At 41.8% G+C, this 25,899-nt stretch overlaps 2 pseudogenes; both read left to right on the forward strand.

Moving 5' to 3' along the window:
• Nucleotides 1-426: 426 nt before the first annotated feature.
• Nucleotides 427-5,412, forward strand: LOC133907044 (two-component response regulator ORR22-like; annotated as a pseudogene).
• A 2,592-nt stretch (nucleotides 5,413-8,004) lies between these two features.
• Nucleotides 8,005-25,573, forward strand: LOC133907204 (acyl-coenzyme A thioesterase 2, chloroplastic-like; annotated as a pseudogene).
• Nucleotides 25,574-25,899: the final 326 nt, after the last annotated feature.

Genomic DNA, 25,899 nt, shown 5'->3' on the forward strand with positions numbered 1-25,899 from the left:
TATAAGTTGAAGGGTGAGGTGTCAAGCACACTTTGACATTCCTGGCCTCGACTTCTTCCGGGCTAGCTTTGGCCCACCTTATTCTGTCGATTTGTGTGCATCCTTCAAGCGAAGGCTTGTAGCACTTCCACCGTGAATTACACACTAATTCTATCGAAGCATATGCTTTCTTAGGGGTAATTTCTTATAATCAAAAGTGTTTACAAAGGTGACTGCCTCTTTAAAAACCTCACGCCCCGACAAGGGGTTCCCCTGTGAGGAAAAGAGTACAATACCTGTACATTGCTTGAATTGAAATGCTGAAATTAAAAGTTCATAAAGTAAATTTGTTACAAGGACTTCGCCTATTACTACGAAGGTCCCTCTTGACATCTTCAATCTCTCCTACTTAAAAAAACAGTAAGGCGTGTTCCGTCCGCTCAGCATATTCCTCTGTGATTCCTCTGCCTCCACGCATCTCGCCTCCACCTGATCCCGTACATCCGGTGCAACCCCGCTCTTCCCCTTCACGATCCTGCCCGTCCCTCCCCGATCCATGCCCTCCTCCTGATCCAAGCCACCACCCAGCCGTCGCCGCCTCTGCCTCCCCACATCATTGCCGCTGCAGCCGCTTCCATTTCCTCCACCCTCATCCCCTCACTCCTCCCCGTTTCCTCCGCCACCCAGCCGCCGCCGTCGCCGCCTCTGCCTCCTCCCCAACCCAATCTAAGCTTGCTGCAGCGTAGCCCCCTAGCCGGCGGACGTCGTCTGTGACTCCGTGCGCCGCTCCATATTTCCTCCTCAGCCACCGTCACCGTTGGTGGTGGGTTCAAGGAGTGGATCAGCAATTGCCTCCGCAGGTCGCGGGGTGTGGGGCTACTCGGGATGGCGTCCAAGAGCCCCTCGCCCATGCGCCACCTCTGGCGTCCGCAACTCCGTGCACCGCTACATATCCTTCCGCACGGGCTCCACCCTCGATGAGCCCGCATCCTCCTCCTCCGCCTCCGCCGCCGCCGCTGGTGGTGGGTTCAGGGAGCGGATCAGTAATTGCCTCTGCAGGTCGCGGGCGTGGGGCTGCTCGGGATGGCGTCCAAGAGCCCCTCGCCCACGCGCCGCCTCTTGCTGCCGCCCGTGCCCGCAGCCTCCGACAGAAGAGGTGGGGGTAGCACAGTAGGGGAAGAAGGAGGAGGAGAGGGGATCTTGCCGATCCGGTGGTGAAAGGGAGATCTCATCGGGAGCGGCGCATTCAAACAGGTTTACCTCGGCATGAACCTGGCGTTAGCGACGAGATTTGGTTTGTATGGGTTTTGGGTTGATGCGTTGCTTTAATTTTTTGCGCAGTGAAAATGGAGGAGATGCGCAAGGAGCTGGACAGTCGGCGGGCCAATGTGTAGGCGCTCACCGCCGAGCTCCGTGCAAAGGCGGACATCCGATGTGAAGGAGTTGGACGACAGGCGGGCCGATGCGGAGGCGCTCACCGTCGAGCTTCGTGCCAAGGCGGACCTCGCCGACGGGCTCAAAACGCCCATCGACAAGTCAACTTGCGCTTTTCATTGGTTTCAGGTGTAGTTTTGTCAGTAGGTGTTGCTAGCTTTTGGGCCTTCGCTTTTTCAGCTTATTTGGGTGCTTTCTTGGTGCGCCTCCGAATCAGGCTGTGTTAGTGTGTAAGGTTTGAGGCGAAGTTCCTCTACCTTGTTCTTGTCTGCCATTAGCTTCTCAGGATTGACTATTCAGCTCAGTTTTCTCCAAATATGTTCCAGGTTTCTTGCTTGGAACTGAGCCAATTGGGAGGTTGTTCTTGGGGCCTAAAGTTGCTTCCATTTGAGTTAGTACTGGATAAAAAAAATTGTTCTTGGGCTTCGTTCTTTGTTTCCTGCTCTGAATCGGTGAGAATTGGGATGCTTCTGGGCGCTGTGAGGTTAAAGGAGAAGAAGGGATTGATGATGGGGACTAGGGAGAGGGATCAGTTCACGGTTGGCATGCGGGTCCTCGCGGTCGACATGACCCGGTGTGCCTCAAGGTTCTCGAGACCCTCCTGTGGCGCTGCCAATACCATGGTCAGTAGTTGCTTGATCATTGTTGTGTTACTCTTATATTATCAATTCAGCTAATTGTACTTTCAGTTATCAATTATCAATTGTTAGAAATCAAAATTGCTTAATTTTGTACATTCATGCATATTTAGGACACTCTTTTTATGCTGCTGCTTGTAATTTATTATATAGTAATTACTACGGAGTACCACTTAACTGTTTCTGTAGCTTTAATAGTTACCACATGCAGAATAATTTTTTCCTTACATGATCTGACATGTTTGTCGCATTTATGTTTGGGAGAGTCTTTGCTGTTATCTCTGAATTTGGTAGCACATTTTAGAACTAAAGGATGTGTTAATGGTCTTATGATACAATCCAATATTATACTGATTAGACTATCGTAAACTGATAAGAGTACCTTATGCTTCCTTAACAGTAACAACAACCAACCAGGCCATTACTGCGCTGAAGCTATTACAGGAGAACAAGGATATGTTTGATCTGGTTATCAGTGATGTACATATGCCTGACATGGATGGCTTTAAGCTCCTTGAGCTTATAGGACTTGAAATGGACCTCCCTATCATCATATCTAAGTTTTTAGATCTTCCTATTCTAACCAAGTGCTCTCAATAGTAAGAGATTCTTGGTGAGTAATGGTGTTTGTTTCCACATGTCAAATGTGGATGTTAATCAAGTACATTCCTGTGCAGTGTTATCTGTGAATGGAGAGACAAAATCTGTGATGAAGGGGATAATTCATGGCGCCTGTGACTATCTCCTAAAACCTGTTCGTATTGAAGAGCTTAGGAATATATATGGCAGCATGTTGTTAGGAGGAAGTTTAGTAAACGCAAACGCAGTAATCTTGGTATTTGCAAAGAATTCACTAAGCCACCAAGCACAGATTCATGCCATGGGCACAGACAGATTATTGGTGGGGCTCCTGACCAAAGTGGGAGGATCAGCAAGAAGAGGAAGGAACTGCATAGTGATGAGGAAGATAACAGAGAGGAGAATGATTTTCAAGATGGTGATGAACCCTCAGCAGCCAAGAAGCCAAGAGTTGTTTGGTCAGTTGAACTGCATCGAAAATTTGTTGCGGATGTCAACCAGCTTGGAATTGATAGTAAGAACTCCCGACCTCCCTTTTGCTTTATGTCGATTGTCCTTACATGTTACAAGAGCTAATTTATGTTGTGTCCTTTATTTTGCTGTTGATGCAGAAGCTGTACCAAAAAGGATTCTTGACATCAGCGATGAGTTGATTCTTTTATAGTGTGACCTTATTCTTTTATAGGAGATGATGACTGCACATCCTATCCAAAATCATGATAACATTGAACGAGGGGAAGATGACAAGTTTTCATTGGCAAATCCTTTCACAAGCATCTATAATTTGTTTGGTAACATTACCGTTATTTCTCTTCTGTTTTGTGTTTGCCAGCTAAGCTATATTGATTTTTTTTATTCTAAAACTTAGCTTTATATACAAATCGATAGAAGAATGTCTTTGTAGGGGTCTGTACTATTAATGTTAAATAGATCCAAATCTAATTAATGTGCATTGCTTAGTACAGTCCTTGGTATGAAATTGTGTGCTGCTTCTATCTTATTTAGTTTTGCGGAATGACATGACAAAAGATTAAAGGCATGTTTGAATCTTGTAGTTTTTTAAAAAAACATTGTACTGAGAAACTACAGTTTTAAAAACTAGAGCCACACAATACCATAGTTTAGAAAAAAGAGATCTTGTGTGGTATTTCTAAAACTTCAAAAAGACTACACTTTTGGCTATACTATGGTTTTCAAAACTACAAGATCTGTTACATCCAAACACCTCCAAGTTTTCTAAAACCAATTTTATAAGACCATAGTATTTTTTAAAAACTCCAAAAGAACTTAGCATCCAACCAGGACCTAAAAACCTGAAGTCTTCACTTAACAGGTTGGGTTTGGTTTCAACTTGTATCTTTTTTGGCTGCCTTAAAGCTTCCGCTTGATAAACAGATATTCATTTGATCCATATTGTATACTTTAGGTAGGAATATTTTTATTTTAACATTGTAACCAAATTTTGTTTGTTGTTGGGCAGTGAGTTTCGGCTCATTCATGAGCTATGTTTATATGTCCTATCTGCAACACAAAGACCTGAGCTCATCCGTGCTACTTTGGCAACACTTCATGCTCTCTTATCATGGATCCCTGTTGGATTAATCTTTGAGTCACCATTGGTTTGTGGATGATTACTGAACTTTTTAAAAGATCTTATCTATGAAAACGCTGGGCCTTACTATTCCTTCCTTTTCTTTTTCTTTTTTTAATTTAGCTGGAGACTCTGCTGAAGTTCTTCCCTGTGTCAGCCTAAAAAATGCCATGTTTCCTATTACACTTTTTGAAAGATCGAGGTTTTTTTTGTAGCATGCCATGTTTCCTATTACACTTTATCACCTTTCGTTTGCTTGTCATTTTAAACACTAAGAAGAAAAAGGAAATGCTAATGTGAAGGAAGATGCCGAATAAAAAATGATTCTCCAATTTATCTGACCCTTTCCTTTTATTATATATCTCTACAATTAATACAAGAATTTTTAAGGTAGGAATGTTAGACTATATTTGTCACGAAGACATGGTGTAAGGCCATCTTACGACATCGGTTGATTTACAGGTGTGCTTTTATTTATGAAACTTTACATGTCTTTGAACCTTTGTGTTCTTCAAGTTGGGTAGCCAAAGCCACATGTTTCTTACACGTTATTTTTCTTGTTGACTTTGGAAAAGTTACAGAAGTTCAAGGTTTCTTTCCTCAGTACGAACCATACTACTGATATCACAGAAAAGGACGTTGATGAGGAGGATTACACAGGGTGGCATACCAACCGGCTAACATTTGTGTCTGATTCTTCGAAGGTAAGTTGCCTTGGGAAAATATATGTATCTTGTAAAGATTCGGGATGACCTGAAATATGATCTTCACGGGATGGAATGGCTAGAAAAGATGATCCAGATGACTATGTAGTTGTTGATCCACTTCTTGAGAAAGGAAAACAAAAATTCAATAAGATGCAAGCAAAGCTTAAGCGGAGGGAGCGTGAATGGGCAGGCAGATCTCTCACCTGATCAGCGATCTGCTTGATGTGTGTTAAATGTTCCCTTCTTTCCTATTGGTCGTCGATGGTACTGTATTACATCTGCATTTCCTGTTACTTTTGCTAACTCGGTAGCATTTGGCTGTCATTTTCCCCCAGTCATGCACTGGTCAAAGGTGGCCACATCTCAACACACGATGCAACCGTTGCAATTTTGGCGTGGTCTTTGCTGTACACTAATGTTTTTACCTTTTTGGTGCCTGTATCATGATTTTCCAAACTGTAAATGCAACTGTACAATTCATTTTGTTTGTGATGCGGGCTAGGTGGGAAGTGATGACGTGAGCCAAGATGGATCATTGTGACGTGGGTTAGGCTGTTGTGGACTGCAAAGCACAACATAACCAATTAGAAAATTGAGACGGTGGGAAATTCAGTAGTAATGTAAATAGAAATAGATTATGGCTATGCATGTGACATCATTTTGTATTTTATATAATGTCAGAGTTCCTAAGTAGAGTAGTATGGTATAATCTTCGGTTTTTATGTGCTTTTGATATAAACTATAGTTTTTATATGATGCGAAGATGAAGCACTTGCACTGCCATGAATATTTGCATTCCCGTTAGTCCACATGTGAGTACAATGTACATGTCTTTGGTACATTGACGTTGTTTCCAGTCTGATAATACCTCAATGTTCTTTTGTCAGGGTTGTGCCATGCTTGTTATGGTATCATGTCACTTTTGTTTAACAAATTTTTTACGCCTGTTGCAACGCATGGGCAAAAAACTAGTTATACATAATTCTTGTAAAGGCTACCTGCATTCCAAGTGTGTTGGAGCTCTTCTCCTTCGAGCGTAGCCAAGTAGTAAGACCTAGGCTTCTTTGAACCCTTGACCAAGAAAGGTCCATCCCATTTTCTCCACGATTTTTCCACAGTCGAAGCATGTAGGACCAAGAATGGTACTAGATAGGGGGTGAATAGATGTCTCACAAATTTCTTTCAAAATCGATGGTCTTCTCCTATTTATATCACCTAACGCACCTCAAAACTCAAGCGGAAGCAAAACTGAGAGAAACTTAGTTGCTATGGAAGTTTCCAAGAAGGAAAATGGCGCTCATTGGTGTAGATGAAAACTAGGTTCTATTTGCACTCATCCCATGCATCATCACAACAAAAGATAGCAACTTTGATGGAAGAAAAACTTAGAACCAAATAAGAGAGCACTAGAACAAAAAAACTCTCTGAGTTGATTATTTAGAGGCAAGAAAATTCAAGACCCACTTGTATACATTCGTATGTGAATTTTATACCTCTAGCAACAAGAAGTTCTCAAGGTGGGAAAATTTCAGCGTTCAACCAAAAACAAAAATCACAACTAAAAAGGAAAAACTCGCAACAAAGTAAGGGAGCCAATAGAAAGAGACTAGAAGGAGATGAACACAAGCATCGGAAGAAACAATATCTTCATCTCTTGCAAAGGATCCAAAAAAATAGAAAAATGCAGATTTTCTATGAAATCCTTTCTTTCCATAGATGTATCTAGTCTGAGACGGTACAGTACTCTATGAGAGGAATGCAATGGGATGGATGGTAGAGGGCTGCCTGCGCCCAAAAGTGATGATTCACTTGTCCCCTTGTCTATAGGGACCTTGTGGCATACAACCGCCACGACTCCTGCGTTATAGTCGCCCCTTTCTCTCTTTCTTTTGACTGCCTCGTGGACGGACGAAAGAAGGGAAGTTACAGAAGGGGGATAGCCTTTTTTCAGCAGATTACAAGATATTTTCTTCACAAAAAGCTCTCACATATTACAAAGCTCTACACAAGAACAACCACAAACCAACTGTGCATTACGCGCACACGTGCATTCCCACACCATCATCATACAACCATTCTGTTGAAACCCCTATACCATGTTGTTACAAAATTACCATATCTGATTCTTATTGAATAATTATTAGTCAAAATTAACATTTACCCAACTATGACAGCACTAGCATATCTACCCTTCATTACCCATGATTCATCAACGGCGACAAGGATAATCATACAAGAGCTAGTAAACCCTAACATGGGATTCCAAATTAGACAAGCATCCAATGAAGCATAACTAACTACATATTAATCCTAAAACAGGAGCAAAATGTTCTAGGACACTTGCCTTCAGCTGAGGGTTGTTCGAAGTCTTTGAAAACTTGATCTTGCAGAATCTCGAACTGATCACCTCCTAATTGACACACCGGAAAAGCAGACAAGGGAAATAACTAAGAATAGTACACCAAACAGTACTAAAACTAAGTAAGAACCCTATAAAAAACATTTTACATTTCGCTACGAACATTTGAGCATGAAAATCAACCAAATCGGAGCTACAAGCAAAAAGTTATAAACTTTGAAGTTCCAGGATTTTTCTGCAAATTTTACTTAATTTCAGAGATTAAACTGATTTGTTTTTATACTGAAAATCTTTTTTACTGTGTAGGGTGATGTCATCAAGCAAATATGGATTATTTTTTAATAGGCAAAGGGCGGTGGACTGGGTCTGTGGCTTGTGAATCGAAGGGAGGGGATTCGGTCCATCGGTCTACCATGGACTGAAGGAGCCGGCGGGCATGCACTCGACAGCGGGGTGGTTGGAGAGCGGCCAGGTTGGCTCTACGGCGGCTAAACCTCACCAAAGAGTGGTGAAACGTGAAGAGGGGCACGTGGGGATCGTCACCTTGGGGTGCTCAAAGGCCGGGAAGGGTGGTGGTCGGTTGGTGATGAGGTAGACGACGACAGTGGTTAGTGAAGCGTTGGGAACGGGTTCCGGCAGCTCGAACGACAACAACAAGCCACAGGTTCGACACCGAAGAGTCATGCAAGGCTGGAGGATGAGTTAAAATGGTCGGAGATGGCTCAAAAACAGAGAGAAAAGGCGGCGGCGCGCTTCATCGGAGTTGAAGAAGGTGTCGGCGGTGGAGTTTCTGGCGAAAGAAATGAGGGTAAAGGGGTGGCTCGGGTGCGGAACTTTGTGGAGAAGGTAATGGCCGGCTTAAATAGGTGCAAGAGGGGGAGGAAGTGGACCGGCTAGGGTGGTTTCCATACGGCAATCTATTGCCACAAATCGGCTTAATTAGGAGAAGGAAAGAGGATGTAACACCCTGATTTTCAGATTTCTCAAATTTCTAAAAAAATTCAAGATTATTGAATAGCTTCACTAGTAGAATAGGTTTAAAACCTATTTTCCTAATCAATCAATCAATATAGATTATTATTTTGTGTGCATTGCATGTTGAGTTTTGTTAGGAGCCAGGTAAATGCATTAGAGTTCTTTTTCTTTTTCTTTCTCTTTGGTGTTTTGAGTGAAAAAGATTTTGAAAAGGTTTTTACAAAACTCAGTAGTGAATAAGTTAAGGATCTTAATGGTTGGAATTCAAAGTCTTTGAATTCATCATCTATTCAATGCTTCACCATACCTGATCCTTCTTCAGTTCAATTCAAATCTTATACAAATCCTTGTTTAAAGCCAATTTCTCCTCTTTCTCAAAATTCTACCCAAATTCAAATTTAAATTTCTTACCTACTCCTATTCTTGTTTAATCTCATCTATTTCGTTTCTCTTAAACTCATCCAAGCTCAATTCAAATTCAAACCCTATTAAAATTTCTCTGCAAAACTTTCTTTTCTAAACCCTAGATATACCTAAAGTGTCTTTGGACTCAATCTTGCTCAAGTTCAAACCCTTAGCTAAGTCTTCTACATAGCCCAACAAAGGATCCACGAAATCTGCCAATTTTCGCGGAGTCCTGAATAGCCTCAAATGCAAATCTTGAAAATACCAAAGTTGTAGGTCTCATCGAGAGCTTTGATTTGAACATATGGAAGTTCCCTTTTGGATAATGGAACTAGGAGTTATGACCCCCGAAATCAGTGTTGCGCAGATAAATCCAAGTTCAAACAGTTTATCTTGTGGTGCATTTTTGGAAATCAAGATAGCATCTTCATAAGTTCCAATGAATACCAACATTGTAGATCTTTTCGAGTAGTACAATTTAGAGTCAAGAAACGTCTAATTTGGAGTCAGGACGATGGAGATATCATCCTTGGAATAGAGAGCTGAGAAAAAAAAAACCATAACCGACTCGAACTTGAATCTGATTCGTGTTCGGCTTGGACTCCACCTCAACCAGCTACCCCTAGCCCTATAAATATGAGTTTCATACCCTCTCCTACCCCTATTCCACATCACCAAACCCTAGAAGTCACTGCTGCCTTGTCCGTTCGCCGTCACCGCCGCCCGTGATGCACTACCTTGTCGTCTTCTCCGTGAATCCTCCTTCCTCGACCATCAAATCAAGGAGAGGACCCCTTTTTCTCCTCCCTTAGTACTTTTTTTATCATCATACTAAGTCACTAGTCAAGCCCTAGCCCCGCCCAAAGCCCGATCTACGCTGCCACAATCGTCGCTGTTGCCGATAGCTACGCTGTAGCCGATTGGCATCAACGTTCCCGACCGACAGGACCAATCACCAAGCCCTTTCACCGGTGCATGTCCCATGATATTCCCCATGCTCTCACCAACTGGGTCGGCCAGTAGAGCAGCCAAACCACCGTAATCAAGGTCGACATACCCGCTGTCCAATTTCTGGACGCGTTCTGCACAAGCACCGGATTTGCATTCGCGTTCCCTGTCAATCCGAAAGTCCTATGGATGCACAAACGCGTCACGGCATGTCCCATCAAGTCTTCTACGTGACCCTAGGAGCCCATCCCGATTTGTGCAACGACACGACCAGGACGCCATTGCCAACCACAGCATGTTGCAGCCATCACCCGTCTCATCTCTGCTGATCGTTCTTCCTCTCAGTGGATGATATACCCAACACTATGCCATAGCATTATGTCCCCGGAATATATGAACATATCTATTTCAAATGGATTTTCAAATTTTATAGCCAATCTTTGGGAAGGCGAGCGTCTTCGATCCTGTATCTGTTTGCGGTCACCACCAAACCTAGAAGCAGTCATCGCAGTTTTGCCGCTACCTCGGATGACCCCTTCCAAAACCAACCATACCATTGAGTTAGTCTTTCCATGTTCTACGCCATGCTTCCTTCGTTTCACTGAAACACCATTGAAGCCCACCATCAGTGTCTATGGCCACGTGTCTGATCGCCATCTCCGATGAAACCTGCACCACCACCGCTACATACAGTCACCAGTAGTATCCTTAACCTAGAAGCACAACCTTCAGCCTTTTTGATCCATCATAGGTGGTTGAGACTAGATCTCAGTATATCCCTTCTTTAATCTAAGATGGTACTTGCATAGCATGCCAAGTCAGCGCCACATCATTCTCCTTAGCCTAGTCAGCGAAGTCTAGTCTGCCCTACACTTCTTGAATCCTGTGCAATAATGATGTCAAGCCTGACACAGTGATTGTGCAATAAAACCTTTCCCATAGGAAGATAGTTCTAGAAATCACCATTTCCTTTTCAGTCTAATTCATCTCTTGAAAATTGTTCTCTTTTCATCTTAACTCCGATTTAGGCGATTCTTGAATCTAAATGTTTCTATAATCTTACCTATCCAACCATAGTGTTTTAAAGTGTTAATGATGTTTGGTATGTTGTTCGTAGTGTTTGCTTTGTGTTTTTTGTCGGTAGTTCTTGCAATTAGTCGATAACGTTCCGGAGTAGTTCGAGAGATTTCAAGACCAAGATTTCATCAACACTGAGCATCATTGGGTAAAAGGCAAGTGTCCTTGATCATCTTGAACATATGTTTCAAATGTTTTCTTTTACAAAATTGCATTCAGTGTCTGTTAATATGATGGATAATCACCTATGTTAGGGTTTACCTAGTTATTCATTTACATTCCTTGAAGCCTAAGTGGTAGTTGATATGAGTTTCTTGGGTAGAATTACTTAGCCATACTTTTGGGATGTTGGGAAGTGTCATATACATGTTTAGTGGACAAACGCAATGGAGATGATGAACTTGTTTAGCAACATGAAACCCTAGGACTTGGGCAAAGAATGGGTTAGGGGATGTTAGTTCTTGTGGTGGGCTTGTGGATACGTTCCGAGTAGAGATGTTAGATTTTGTTGGTTATTTCCCAGTTGGATGTTGCATAGCTGGAAAGTCTTTGCCCAAGTATCACATATAAGGATCGGTTTATGGAGCGACAACCCAAGAATTACCGTACCAACCACAAGACCGATATGGGTAAGGCTTAGCATATTGATTAGATACCTGGCTGGTATTCGTTGGAGTACCAGGACTTAATCAATGGACAATGCTTCGTAGTGATCTCCTGGCAGCACACCACTGGCGTGTGTTAAGTGTCTTGCAAACACTGCAACATGAAATTCATTGACTCGTGGGGAAAGCTGGACAACCTCTGCAGAGTGTAAAACTGTTATAACAATCGTGCTCATGGTTATGAGAGACTTGGATCCTCACATGATTAGTGGGTTGTGGTTATGGGTTGTGGTTATTTGTTTGGTTGTGGATATGGTTCTGGTACAGGGAGTACTAGATGGTTGTGGTTTTGGTTATAGTACATGGAGTACTAGATGGTTATGGTCTTGTATGCTGGGTGTTGGAATGTATGAGTCACATTTACTTAATAACTGCTTAATGTTTTTTAGTCCAAATATGTTTTCATTACTCGCATTTACGCAAATATACCATGTGTTAACCTATTCGTGATATAAGCCTGCATATCATTATCTTTCCCACAGTTTCTGAGCGCGTCATGTGCTCACACTTGCTATTTTCCGTATACCATGCGACATGTGTGTTGCTGCTTAGTGAGCAAAGATGTTGAAGACTATCAAGACGAGGTTGTGATGTTCTAGGCGCATGTCTCCCAGTCGATTGCCTGCGGTGTTGTTAGGCACCAGTGCTTCTGTTCTGCTACAGATATCTTCATAGAAGATAATATATGTCAATTACTGTAAGAGTTTAACGTTTATTTAATAAAAGTATTGCTTTTGTTACTTTACCTGTGACGTCCTTATGTGTGTTGAACATCTTGGGCACACATAAGCCGCATCTGATTTTGGCCGTTAAAATCGGGTGTAACAGAGGTGGTATCAGAGTCATACTGACTTTAGGACGCATGCCTAGATAGAATGGTCGTGCCACATGGTTATATTTTAAAATCCTATTTTGAAAAATCTATCCCCATACTTTTCTGACCTCTTAATTTCTCTCTCTACTTACCTATTTCAATCTATTCAGAAAAATGAATTTCCAACACTCCTCCTTTCAAACTATTAGTTGTTGAACCATCCGAGTTACTCTATTCGAGGAGGATGCACTTAAAGATCTCTCTTGGTTCTCCTACCTTGAGTAAAAATTTATATGATAAAGATAAAGATTCATCACGACAAGAAAGATTCATCTACCACAACACTGAAGACATGAAGATCTACCTTCGCACCGCTCCCAGTTTTAGTTCTTTGAGTTATAGGAGGATTTTCCCTAATCTTCATAAACGTTAGAGCGCTGTTAGTAGTGTGTGTTTATGTTGTGTGCCTTGTGTGATTTGGTTTTTTTTCTGTTTGAGTGCTGGAATGCGTTGTGGAATGCTTTAGCATCTGGTAACAGCGGCATTCCTTATATATCTCTATAGTTAATAGTATAGCTGGGTTTTCTCCTTCTAGTCCCTTATCTTCTTACCCCAACTTCCTACCTCAATCCTGATCAAAAAGGCTGAAGGTTGCGCTTCTAGGTTAAGGATACTACTGGTGACTCTATGTAGCGGTGGTGTTTCGGGTTTCGTTGGAGATGGCGATCAGACACGTGGCCATAGACATCGATGTCAGGCTTCAGTGGTGTTTCAGTGAAATGAGGGAAGCATGGCGTAGAACGTGGAAAGACTAATTCAGCGGTATGGTTGGTTTTGGAAGGGGTCATCCGAGGTAGCGGCAAAACAGTGATGACTGCTTCTAGATAGGTGGTCGAGACTAGATCTCAGCGTATCCCTTCTTTAATCTAAGATGGTACTTGCATAGCTTGCCAAATCAGCGCCACATCATTCTCCTTAGCCTAGTCAGCGAAGTCTAGTCTGCCCTACACTTCTTGAATCCTGTGCAATAATGATGTCAAGCCTGACATAGTGATTGTGCAATAAAACCTTTCCCATAGGAAGATAGTTCCGAAAAATCATCATTTCCTTTTCAGTCTAATCCATCTCTTGAAAGCTGTTCTCTTTTCATCTTAACTCCAATTTAGGCGATTCTTGCGTCTAAATGTTGCTATAATATTACCTATCCAACCATAGTGCTTTTAAAGTGTTCTAATGATGTTTGGTATGTTGTTCTTAGTGTTTGCTTTGTGTTGTTTGCCGGTAGTTCTCGCGATTAGTCGATAACATTCCGGAGCAGTTCGAGGGATTTCAAGACCAAGATTTTGTCAACACTGAGCATCATTGGTTAAAAGGCAAGTGTCCTTGATCATCTTGAACCTATGTTTTAAATGTTTTGTTTTACAGCTACTTTTTGGGGGAAGGGTATAAATACCTCTTCACCCCCTCCATTCAATGATGCTGAGCTACCTGCAAACAAACACCTTAAAAGAATTCAATAGCCCTCCCAAACCCCTCTAGTGCTTTGATCTTTGCAAAATTTGAGAGTTAGGGTTTGGGGAGTGAAATCTAGAGCAAGAGAGCAAAAATCCAATCTTTGAGCATTTAAGTTATTCGCCAAGCTGTGATTTGCATTCTTTACTCTTGAAGCTTCGTGCTTCTAGACGGAAAGGAGTCACCCGTAGAGCACCAAATCTTTGTGGAGTGCCATGGGAAGTTTGTATCACCCTTGATTTGAGTAAGAACCCTAGCTCAATCTTTGTGATCGCTTGGGTGAGGATAGGGTTGAAAGAGACCTAACTCTTTGTGAGCTCATCAACAGATACGTAGGCACTTCTTTGTGAGGAGGCCGAACTTCGGGAACAAATCCTTGTCTCCATTACTTTCTTGCGTTTTACTCATTCAAGTTGATATTTGGGGATTTGCGCCAATCTTGTTGCTTGTGAGTATTTGGGTGCAGGTTGTTGTTGAAAAGAAGCATATACATCTTATAAAGCATGTGGTAACTCATAGACCAAACTAGACTTGCGTAGATTTACTTTGATTTTGAGTTCCTGTATAGTCCGGATAATCCGGTGAACTTAGATACTCCAGAACCCGGAGTATCCAGATTGAGCTGGAGTTTTCGGGCACTGTCTGATCCACTGTAAAGTTTTAATATTTTAGAAACGACTATTCAACCCTCCCCCCCCCCTCTAGTCGACATCAAGTACTTTCAGATACCAAAGCTCACTAGAACCTAGTTGAATATGGATCTTGTTCCACTATATGTCGTTAGAGGGAAACAGTTTCAAAACATATAGTGGGAGTATTTTTTGTTAAATTGTTTAATGAAAGGTTTACATAAACATAGTACTAAACTTTGCATATTTATTTATGTTGTAGATCATGGCACCTATTGTTAATGCCAATTCCAGTTTTAATTTGCGTTCAATTCTTGAAAAAGAAAAGCTATCTGCAACAAAATTTATTGATTGGTATAGAAATCTAAGAATTGTTCTCAAACAAGAGAAAAATGAGTATGTTCTAGAGGTTTCCTATCCTGATGAACCAACTAACAATGCATCTATTGCTAATCAGAGAGCTTACGAGAAGCATACCAACAATTCACTCGATGTTACCTGTCTCATGCTTGCCACTATGTCCTCTGAGCTTGAAAAGCAATATGAGAATGCGGATGCTGATGATATGATTATGGGACTCCGAGGCATGTTTTAGAACCAAGTCCTTGTTTGCGTGCAGGTTGATAGAAGCAATCCAGTTAGTCCTCATGTGATCAAGATGATTGGTTACATTGAAAGTCTGGAAAAACTTGGTTTTCCCCTTAGTCCTGAGTTGGCTACGGATGTAATTCTCTAGTCACTCCCTATGAGCTTCGAGCCGTTCATTTTGAATTTTCATATGAATAGCATGGAGAAGAGCATGGCTGAATTGCATGAGATGCTTAAGACTGCTGAGGAAAGCATTAATAAGAGCACTAGTTATGTGATGATGGTTCAGAAAGATAGTAAGAAAAGAAAGCGCAAGTCCAAGGCTAAAGTGTCAGATGAGATCTCGAGCTCAAAGCCTAAACCTGTTGGAAAGTCCAAGGCAGGCCCTGCTGCTTCTGATGCTTGCCACCGCTGCCATAAGACTGGCCATTGGCGGAGGAACTGCAAACTATACTTGGATAAACTCAAGAAGAAGAAGGGAAGTAAGACTTCCACTTCAGGTATAAATTTTATTGAAATTAATCTTGCTACTCTTCCTAAAGATTCATGGCTATTTGATACCAGATCGATGATTCATACTTGCAAATCGTTGTAGGGACTGAAAAGGACTAGGAAGTGTGCGAGAGGCGAGATGGATGCTCGTGTTGGCAATGGTGCAAAAGTTGTTGCGTTGGCCGTTGGTGTTTATTCCTTATCGCTACCCTCTGGATGAGTTTTGGAATTAAATAATTGTTATTACATTCCTGCCTTGGGCAAAAACATTATCTCTTTTTCACGTTTGGAAGAAGATGGATATGACTTCATAATAAAGAACAAGTGTTGTTCGATTTATTTTAATGGTATGCTTTATGGTAATTGTTCATTGGTGAATAGATTATATATTCTAGATCTTGAGGATGTCCCTATCTATAACATTAATGATATGAATCCCACTTTTATTTGGCATTGTCACTTAGGTCATATAAATGAGAAACGCATGCAGAGGCTCTATAAATATGGTCTTCTTGATTCATTTGATTTTGAATCATTTGATACATGCGAATTTTGTTTACTGTCACACCCGGTTTTAACGGCCAAAACCATATGCGGCTTATGTGTGCCCAGGATATTCAACAAACATAAAGACGTTATAGGTGAAGTAACAAAAGCAATACTTTTATTAAATAAACGTTAAACTCTCACAAAAATTGACATATATTGTCGTCTATGAAGATATCTGCAGCGGAGCAGAAGCACTGGTGCCCAACAACACCGCAGGCAACCGACCAGGAGACACGCGTCTAGAACATCACAACCTCGTCTTGATAGTCTTCAACATCTTCACTCACTGAGCAGCAGCATACATGCCGCATGGCATAGGGAAAATAGCAAGTGTGAGCACATGATGCGCTCAGCAAGTGTGGAAAAAATAATGATATGCAGGCTTATATCAAGAATAGGCTAACACATGGTATATTTGCGTAAATGCAAGTAATAAAAACATATTTGGACTCAAAAGTATTAAACAATTATTAAGTGAATGTAACCCATACAATCCAACACCCAGCATACAAGGCTCCCCACCTTGCATACCATAACCGTCCAGTACTCTCTGTACTATAACCAAAACCACAACCATCTAGTACTCCCTATACCAGAACCATAACCACAACCATCTATTACTCCCTGCACCAGAACCATAACCACAACCAAACTCATAACCACAACCCACTAATCATGTGAGGATCCAAGTCTCTCACATCCGTGAGCACGGCTGTTATAAAAGTTTTACACTCTGCAGAGGTTGTCCATCTTTCCCCACGAGTCAGTAAATTTCATGTTGTCGTGTTCGCGAAACACTTAACACACGCCAGTGGTGTACCACCAAGAATCACTGAATGGCACTTTCCACTAACCAGAGACTAAACCAGTATGTATCTGCCCACTAGGTTTCACCGCCAGGCTTTACGCGAGTTCAACTCCTACCTAGAAGCCTCCTTTTGCGCTGACACAACACACACTGGATAGACTCTAATCAGTATGTCACGCCTTACCCATATCAGCCTCGTGGTTGGTACATTACTTCTTGGGTTATCGCTCCACGAACCGGTCCTTACTTAGGTTACTTGAGCAAACACTAAACCAACATCATAACCATGATAACCATCTAAACCCCTTTGCTCAAGGCCTAAGGTTCCATATTGCTAGACCATTAACAAATTAACGACCATTGTTGTATATGTTCATTAGTCAAGATTATGACACTTCTCAACATCCCAAAAGCATGGGTAAGCAATCTACCCACAAAGACACCTAACCATAAACCATCTAGGTTCCAAGGGATGATAAGAAAAAATCTAGGGAAAACCCTAACATAGGTGACTACTCATCATATTGACAGACATTGCATGCAATTTTGTAAAACAAAATATTTAAAACATAGGTTCAATATGATCAAGGACACTTGCCTTTTACCCAATGCTGCTCAGTATTGTCAAAATCTTAGTCTTGAGATCCCTCGAACAGATCCGAAGCGTTGTCGACTAATCGTGAATTCTATCGATAAACAAAAACACCATCGAATAAACACCTAATAAACTCCAAAAGAAACAGAACAATAAACTGGGATCTTGGATTGGGTTGAACAAGGAGAACAGAATTGACAGGACCACTATCGAGGAAAGTTTAAGGGATGAGAACTAGGGTTAAAGTTTCACATGGGAAGATAGAAAAGATTGACTATAGTTCTTTTGGGGAAAAAGATATGGTTGTAGAGATCTAGATGTTACTAAGGAAAAACTACTGTAAAGATATGAGAATTTATACTTAAAAGTAGCATGGATAGATAGATCAAATTTTTAGAAAAATTTGAGCGCAAGAATCACTCAAAACGGAGCTAAAACGAAGAAGATATGGCTAAAACAATTCTAAGGTTTCATCTGAAAAAGAAAAGGGCTTATTTTGAATAAAACAGAAAGTTCAGGGACCTATTTGTAAAAATAAGGGACCTAATTGTAATTATGGAAAAGCCTAGGGACTGATCTATAAAAATACAGGGCTCTTTTGTAATTACAGAAAAGTCTAGGGGTCTTTCTGCAAAATTTCCAACTAAAGGAATTATTTGGAATTATTTTTGTACTAGAAAAGCTTGAAATATTGACTGGGCTGCTTTAGCTGATGTGGCATGGTGACAAGGATGACACATTAGCAATTTTGTTGATGTGGACGGTGATGTGGCGTGTGAGGTGGCTGAGATGTTGACTGGATCAAAGGATGGACATGTGGCAGCACGGCATAGGTAGATGAAGGGGTATCCTTTGCTTTAATCTAGACCGTATGTTGCTAATCGGACGGCTGAGGATGTTTGGGGACAGATGGACACCGACAGGGTGGAAGTCCACGGCGGAGCCGAGCTCGGGCACGACAGTGACACGTCGGAGTTGGCCAGAACGGCACTCCAGTATGCGGATTGCGACGGTGAGAGGCGGATAAGCCTCAGGAGGGTAAGGGGGTTCCAATTGAGGTCTTACCGAGAGCGATTCGGCACTAGAGAATCTCGGCAACGACGAGGGGCGGCGGAGGGCTCCGGTCTTCGTCAGAGAGGGCACTCTAGCGATCTATCAGCGACGGCGAGGGTTAGAAAAGATTCGGGTAGGTCACGCGGCTCCGATGGTGGGCTTCGGAAGGCTCCGGGATGCTCAGGATCGGCGGGGCAGCGAGCTCGAACAGCGGCAGCGGCTATGGCGGCGGCGGCGAGATGAGTCTCGGCGAGAGGGCTCAGTTTTGACGAGTTGGCGATGGGAACAAGTCGAGGAGGATCGGGGCTAGATATATAGGTGGGTTCGGGAAGGTGGGGTGCGCTAGGACTCCAGGGTGACGGCGGATCGATTCGGACACGGCAGCAGTTGGCCGAGTTCGACTCGAGGACGACGGGTGTGACAAGTGGGCTCCACACGTCGACGGCACAGCGTGATGGCAAAAAGGGTGGAGACACCTTCGGTGAGCGGGCTGGAGAGCTGCGCTGCGGAACAGCTGAGCGGGCGAGCGCGCGCGAGCTGGGCTGAGGCGGCCAGGCCCAGGTGGGGAGAGGGAGGAGCAGCGGGTTGGCGCGACTGGGCCAGGCAGAAAGGGAAGGGAACGGGCCAGGGAAAACAGGCCGAGGCAGGAGAGAGAGAGAGAGAGGGGAGGGAATGGGCTGCGCTAAAGGGAGGAGGGAGGATGGGCTGGGCCTAGGCTAGATTAGGTTTAGGTTTTTTTATATTTGTTTTGGAGAATTTCTATAGAAGAAAGAAAGCAAATAAAATCCAATAAAATACCAAATAAAGCCTAAAAATTCTAGGAAATTTAACAAGCTCAAGAAAACATTTTGGAAATCATTTTAACACAAACAAATTCAAATAAATCTGAAGGAGCTCAAATAAAATCCAATAAGATCCAATAAAACCTAAATGCCTATTAATCAGCATGAATGCATACAAACAATTAATAACCTTAATTCAAATTTGAATTTGAATTTAGAAAAGAGGTTTTTTCCTATTTTAATTATTCAACCTATAATCAAATATTGGAAAATTTTAGAAAATTGAGAAAAGTGAAAATCAAGGTGTGAGATTTACTTGGCAAGATAACTAAGGCGCCTTTCACCCGTCAAGGAGAGAGGTCGAGTGAGTTGTTGGCCCTTGTATATACTGATGTATGTGGACCAATGAGCTCTATCGCTAGAGATGGTTTTCAGTACTTCATTACTTTTACTGATGACTTTAGTAGATATAGTTACATCTACCTAATGAGGCATAAGTCTGAGTCCTTTGAAAAGTTCAAGAAGATTCAGAATGAAGCACAAAATCAACTTGGTAAGACAATTAAATTTCTGCGATCTGATCGTAGAGGTGAATATTTGAGCCATGAGTTTGGTGATCATCTAAAGTAATGTGGAATTGTTCCACAATTGACTCCACTGGGGACGCCTCAATGGAATGGAGTGTCCGAACGGAGGAACCAGACTTTGTTGGACATGATCTGATCCATGATAAGCCAATATGATCTTCCATTATCCTTATGGTGATACACTCTAGAAACCGCTACGTTCACTTTAAATAGGGTTCCATCTAAAACTGTAGAGAAAACACCATATGAGATATGGACCGGGAAGCGTCCCAGGTTGTCTTTCCTTAAGATCTAGGGTTGTGAGGCCTATGTAAAACGTTTGACATCAAATAAGCTCACTCCCAAATCAAATAAATGCTTCTTTGTGGGGTATCCTAGGGAAACCAAAGGATATTACTTTTATAACCGGAAAGAAGGCAAAGTGTTTGTCGCCCGAAACGGTATTTTTCTGGAGAAAGAGTTTCTCTCAAGGAATATCAGTGGGAGCACGGTGCAACTTGAAGAGATTCGGGAACCATCAGAAAGTGTTTCAGCTCCTACTGAACCACAATTAGATGTTACAGAATATGTTGTGGAGACACCAACCCCACAATAGTCAGAAAGGATTAGTCACGCACCTGAGAGGTTTATGTTCCTAACCATGGAGCAGCGTGATATATTATTGTTGGGCAATGATGAACCTAAGACCTAATTGGATGCGGTGGTGGGACCGGACTCTGAGAGATGGCTTGGAGCCATGAGATCCGAGATAGAATCCATGCACGATAATCAAGTTTGGAACTTGGTTGATCCACCTGAGGTGTCAAAGCAGTTGAGTGCAAATGGGTTTTTAATAAAAAGATAGACGTTGATGGAAATGTTCACATCTATAAGGTACGATTGGTGGCAAAAGGTTTTAGGCGGATTCAAGGTGTTGATTATGATGAAACATTTTCATCCATGCTAAAGTCTATCCGGACCATCCTAGAAATTGCCGCATATTATGACTATGAGATATGGCAGATGGATGTCAAAACGGCTTTCCTTAATGGAAATCTAAGTGAGGATGTGTACATGACATAGCCTGAAGGTTTTGTCGATCCAAAAAATGCTAGGAAGATATGCAAGCTGCAGAAGTCTATCTATGGGTTGAAGCAAGCTTCTCGGAGTTGGAATCTTCGTTTTGATGAAGTGGTCAAAGGGTTTGGTTTCATCAAGAATGAAGAAGAGCCTTGTGTTTACAAAAAGACTAGTGGGAGCGTACTTGTGTTTCTGGTTTTATATGTAGATAACATATTATTGATTGGGAATGACATTCCGATGCTTGATGCTGTCAAATCTTCATTGCAAAAGAGTTTTCAATGAAACATCTAGGAGAGGCAGCATGCATATTGGGCATAAAGATCTATAGAGATAGGTCGAGAAGGCTGATCGAATTTAGCCAGAGTACATATATCGACAAGGTATTAAAAAGGTTCAATATGCAGGATTCCAAGAAAGGTTTCTTGCCAATGTCACATGGCATCACTCTCAGCAAGAGTCAGTGTCCTTCGACCACTGATGAGCTCAAGAGGATGAGTGTGATCTCGTATGCTTCCGCTATCGGGTCCATCATATATGCCATACTTTGTACACACCCAAATGTCTCCTATGCTCTAAGTGTTACGAGTAGATACCAATCAAACTCGAGTGAAGCTCACTGGGTAATAGTAAAGAATATCCTCAAGTACATTAGAAGAACTATGGATATTTTCCTAGTCTATGGAGGTGAGAAAGAGCTTGTTGTAAATGGTTACATCAATGCTAGCTTCCAAACCGACAAGGACGGTTCGAGATTGCAATCTGGTTTTGTGTTTTGCCTCAGTGGAGGAGCAGTGAGTTGGAAGAGTTCCAACCAAGAAACAGTGGCCGATTCCACAACGGAGGCTGAGTATAGCACAACTTCTGAAGCTGCAAAGTAGGTTGTTTGGGTCAGAAAGTTTTTTTCTGAGTTAGATGTGGTGCTTAGTGCTTGTAGTCCAATGGATCTCTATTGTGACAATAGTGAAACCATTGCGCAAGCCAAAGAACCTTGGTCGCATCAGAAGTCCAAACACATACTGCGGCGCTATCACCTTATTCGAGAGATTTTAGATCGAGGTGACATAAAGATATGCAAGTTGCACACGGATTTGAATACTTCTGATCCGTTAACAAAGCCACTCCTACAGCTAAAGCATTAGGCGCACATGAGAGCTATGGGTATTAGATACTTACATCATTGACTATAGTGTAAGTGGGAGATTGAAGGTGATATGCCCTAGAGGCAATCGTAAAGATGATTGTATCACACGTCTATGTTAATGTACTTCTGAATAATGTGTTATTCCAAAAATGACTATCGTTTATATTGATTGGTAAGTATATAACTTGTTCATGAAACTCTTTGTTTTATATCATGATCTTATTCTTAATCGATCCCTGGTCGCATATCATTGTGATGATACATAAGACTATCACATGTATTGATTGATGATCATATTTCATGGATCATAGGTATAGAGATACCAAGTCAATAATGTAGACATTTATGTTAGAGAACATGATGTTGGTTTGACCTACCTTGAGATACTGCTGGGATTGTTATTTAAGATGTGCTATAAGTTGTTATCTAAAATGGTGTACCTGCCAGATCATTAGACATGAGATTGTCATTGATTCCCGGAATGTGTAGTGGCATACTTTGAGGCTGCCAAACAGTATTCTGTAACTAGGTAGTCATAAAGGTAGTTTTTGGGTTTATCATGAAACATGCCGTGGGGTATGAGCGATCAAGATGAAATTTGCCCCTCTTTGATAACGAGAGAGATATCTATAGGTCCCTCAAGGTAGTTGGATTGAGAAAGTGCATGGACATGCCAATATTATTAAAGAGTTAGTCATGATGAATACACTACTTGATCAAGTGAATGGTCGGGCTATCACAAAAGTGGCACGTATCTCGCCTTGAGCTTGACTGGTATCATGAGGTGAAGGGATCGTTGTATGTGTATATCAAGATTCAGCTGATATGATCTTTTATGTATACTCGGGAGTCGACATGTCCTGCTAGGGACCGCTTTTGATTTCAGTTTGGAAAGGATTTCCCAGTCATAACCGTTTGTACATGAACCTAACGGGTCACACACTTAATGGGTTGGAACAAAACATGCAAATTGGATTCGTATATGGGTTTTGATTGGATTGTGATTCATGAGAAATTATAGTCCTAAAGGTCTTCCAACGTGGGAGCCCATTGGCAAGCTCTATATAAGGAGAGGTGTGGGTAGGCCATGCTGAGGTTGAGCCACTCCAAAACCCTAGCCGTGCATGCGGTGCTAGCACATCGGTGCTCGACCTTTCTGCCCAGTACGTGTGGATATCGTAGAAACGCTGCTGCTATTGTGGCGCTGATCTTCTCGGTGAGTTGAATACGACGTGTTCGGGACTGGTCGCCACCTACTCGGAGTTGGTCGAGGAGCACGACCACCTGCTCGGAGTTGGTTGAGGAGCGTGACCACCTACGCGGGGCTGGTTGCGGATCTGATCGAGAAGCTGCTTGAGGAATTTGACACACACAACGTTGGATCGGTCTACTCGAACTCTTCTTTCGCTGCATTGCGCGTCGAGCAATAACGATCTATGATCTTCTACTAGCATGATTTCCTGGGTGAATATGGTAGAAAATTTTTGTTTTAGGCTAGCATAGTATGCCCATTCCCCAACACTTCACAAGTAACTTGGTCTTCACTCTTATTGTCAATATTCATATGAAACCTAACCCTACTCACTCTCAAGCACATAACACATTGGTTGGTCTATAAAACTCAATCGACAATCTTATACCTTTAGTCACTTAATCTCCACAAGTGGTATAGCATTCACTCTTATCGTTAATCTTCTTGAGCTCCTCCTTTATCTTATGAGCATCACCTAGAGCTCAATGATATCGATGTATTTATTTGATCTCATAGAATTCCTCAATGAATCCATGATTTATCACTTATGCATCTCCTATGAAACAACATACTAACAATTCTCAATATAATTGTTAATCCATATGTATTGTCACCACTTACCTGAGCATCACATAGAACTCATTAATCTTGATGCATCTCTTTTGATTATATGACATTCTTTAATGAATTCATGCTTAATATTCCATGCATCACCTATAGAATAACTACTAATAATTCTCAACACAATTAATAGTCTATAGACATTATCATTAATTATCAAAACCACACTTAGAGACTAGATACACGTTCACGTGCCCACGCTGACCCACCGCACATCGACCCACCGCTGAACCCCCCCCCCCCCCCCGCCGCCGCGTTGTCCCGCGCGAGCAGAGTTGGTGCATGTACATCGTGAAGTATGCTGATGGGTCCAACTCTAGGGTAATCTTGCATAAGAGACTGTGACTTTGTTGGCTTGTTGCCGCTAGCACCGCTGGCCATTAGAGTGGTCTATTGCCGCTATTCAATTGATATACAAATTGAAGTGACTCAGGTTGATCAAGGTATTTTTGCTAGAACATTACAACTGAATAGAAGGTTGATTATCAACTTGTTTATTGATTTGAACAATAATGCATATATTAGATTTTCAATTTCTCTTATTCTCTAACTGACTTATCTTGCAACATACGGGATATTCAATCTGATCCAAAGGCACTGACGGCTAACTTCACATTTGTTGCACGTGATTCTATTTCTGGAAAATCTGCTCTAGTAATCCACCTTTCACCAGAAACCGAAAGAGAAGCAACTATTTGGAGGAAGAGAAGCACGTGATAAGGTGAGAAAAAAGGAAAAGAGAAGACAGAAGGAAGGGCTCGAAAATGGATACATAAACTTCGTGCTAAGGCTAAGAAGTTGAATGTGTTGCAACAAATGTGAAATTAGCATGTTTTCTCTGATTTCCCTACTTTTGCTGATAGATATAGCATCTTGCTGAGGGATACACGCGTGGAGAATGCTTTTATCTGCCAGCCTCAACAACGAAACTTGCACGGATGAATATTTGGAGGTTTCTTGATGCACCGAGCATTTGAGCTTCCCTTCTCAACTGCATATGCCTTTGAGGGGCAGAGACCTAGTTTTCTTGAAGTCGATCATGTTGACTTCTTAAAACCGATAAGTGACTAGCATTTTTTTGGGCGGTTCATAATAATTCAAACCCTATCTAGTGTAAGTTGCAAGAAGTATTGTTCCCTGTTTGCCTATGTAAGTTGGTATTAACAACCTCAAATTAGCATATTTAAGATTTTTTGAGGCAAAAATAATGACACCATGCATTGTTTGGCTATGTAATCAAGTCCAATTCTAAAATAAAAAATTCATTGTCCTATCAACCATAGGTATAATCATGTCGTTGTGCTTGTGCAGGTGGATGTAGGAGACTTTCTTCTATTCAAATCATGTGTCTTGTACACCTAGCTTGATAATCCAGAGCAGCCCCTAGCCAATGTGGAAGTTGTTGCCCATGTAACAAGGCTCGAGTTCCGGAAAAAGCGAGGTAATCCCAATGTCTCACAGCATACATCACTGATGCCACACTATTTTGATAGCACCAGCTATGCTTCAAATATATTTTTCCCTCTTGAATTCTTGTTGCGAATGTTACCTCAACACATATACTAATGGTGTTATCGAACAAACAGTTCTCCAACGCATTTCACTTCACCTCCACGTTCAGTAGTGATGTGTTGAAGAATTGCTCGAAGATTCGGAATGTTGTTCCCTCTACTGAAAGAAGAGGAATGGTGCATTTTAGAGCGCATGGATGCAGAAGGTTTATTTAATTAGTTATTCTACAGAACCAATTATTTTGGCCATTACGGTACTTAATTTCATGTAGAGTTCTAGTGTAAGTATTGTAATATTATATGTGTCGATCTATGTAAGACTTTATTCATATTTAGACTATTTATATTATACTTTTTTATAAATCTCAAACTTATTTGTTCAATTTATGATGTTGAGAACTTGTAGTATTATTGTACTTCTAGCAAATTTTATACTTGTATATTGGATTCGAAAGTTTCCACCAGGCACACCCAGCGATCAAATCCTGACACCGCCCCTGGCAGCCAACGATGGCCATCAGAGAAGTATTTTTACTGTCACCGTTA

This window comes from Phragmites australis, chromosome 24, assembly GCF_958298935.1.
Source record: "Phragmites australis chromosome 24, lpPhrAust1.1, whole genome shotgun sequence".
In the NCBI taxonomy this organism is placed as follows: Eukaryota; Viridiplantae; Streptophyta; class Magnoliopsida; order Poales; family Poaceae; genus Phragmites; species Phragmites australis.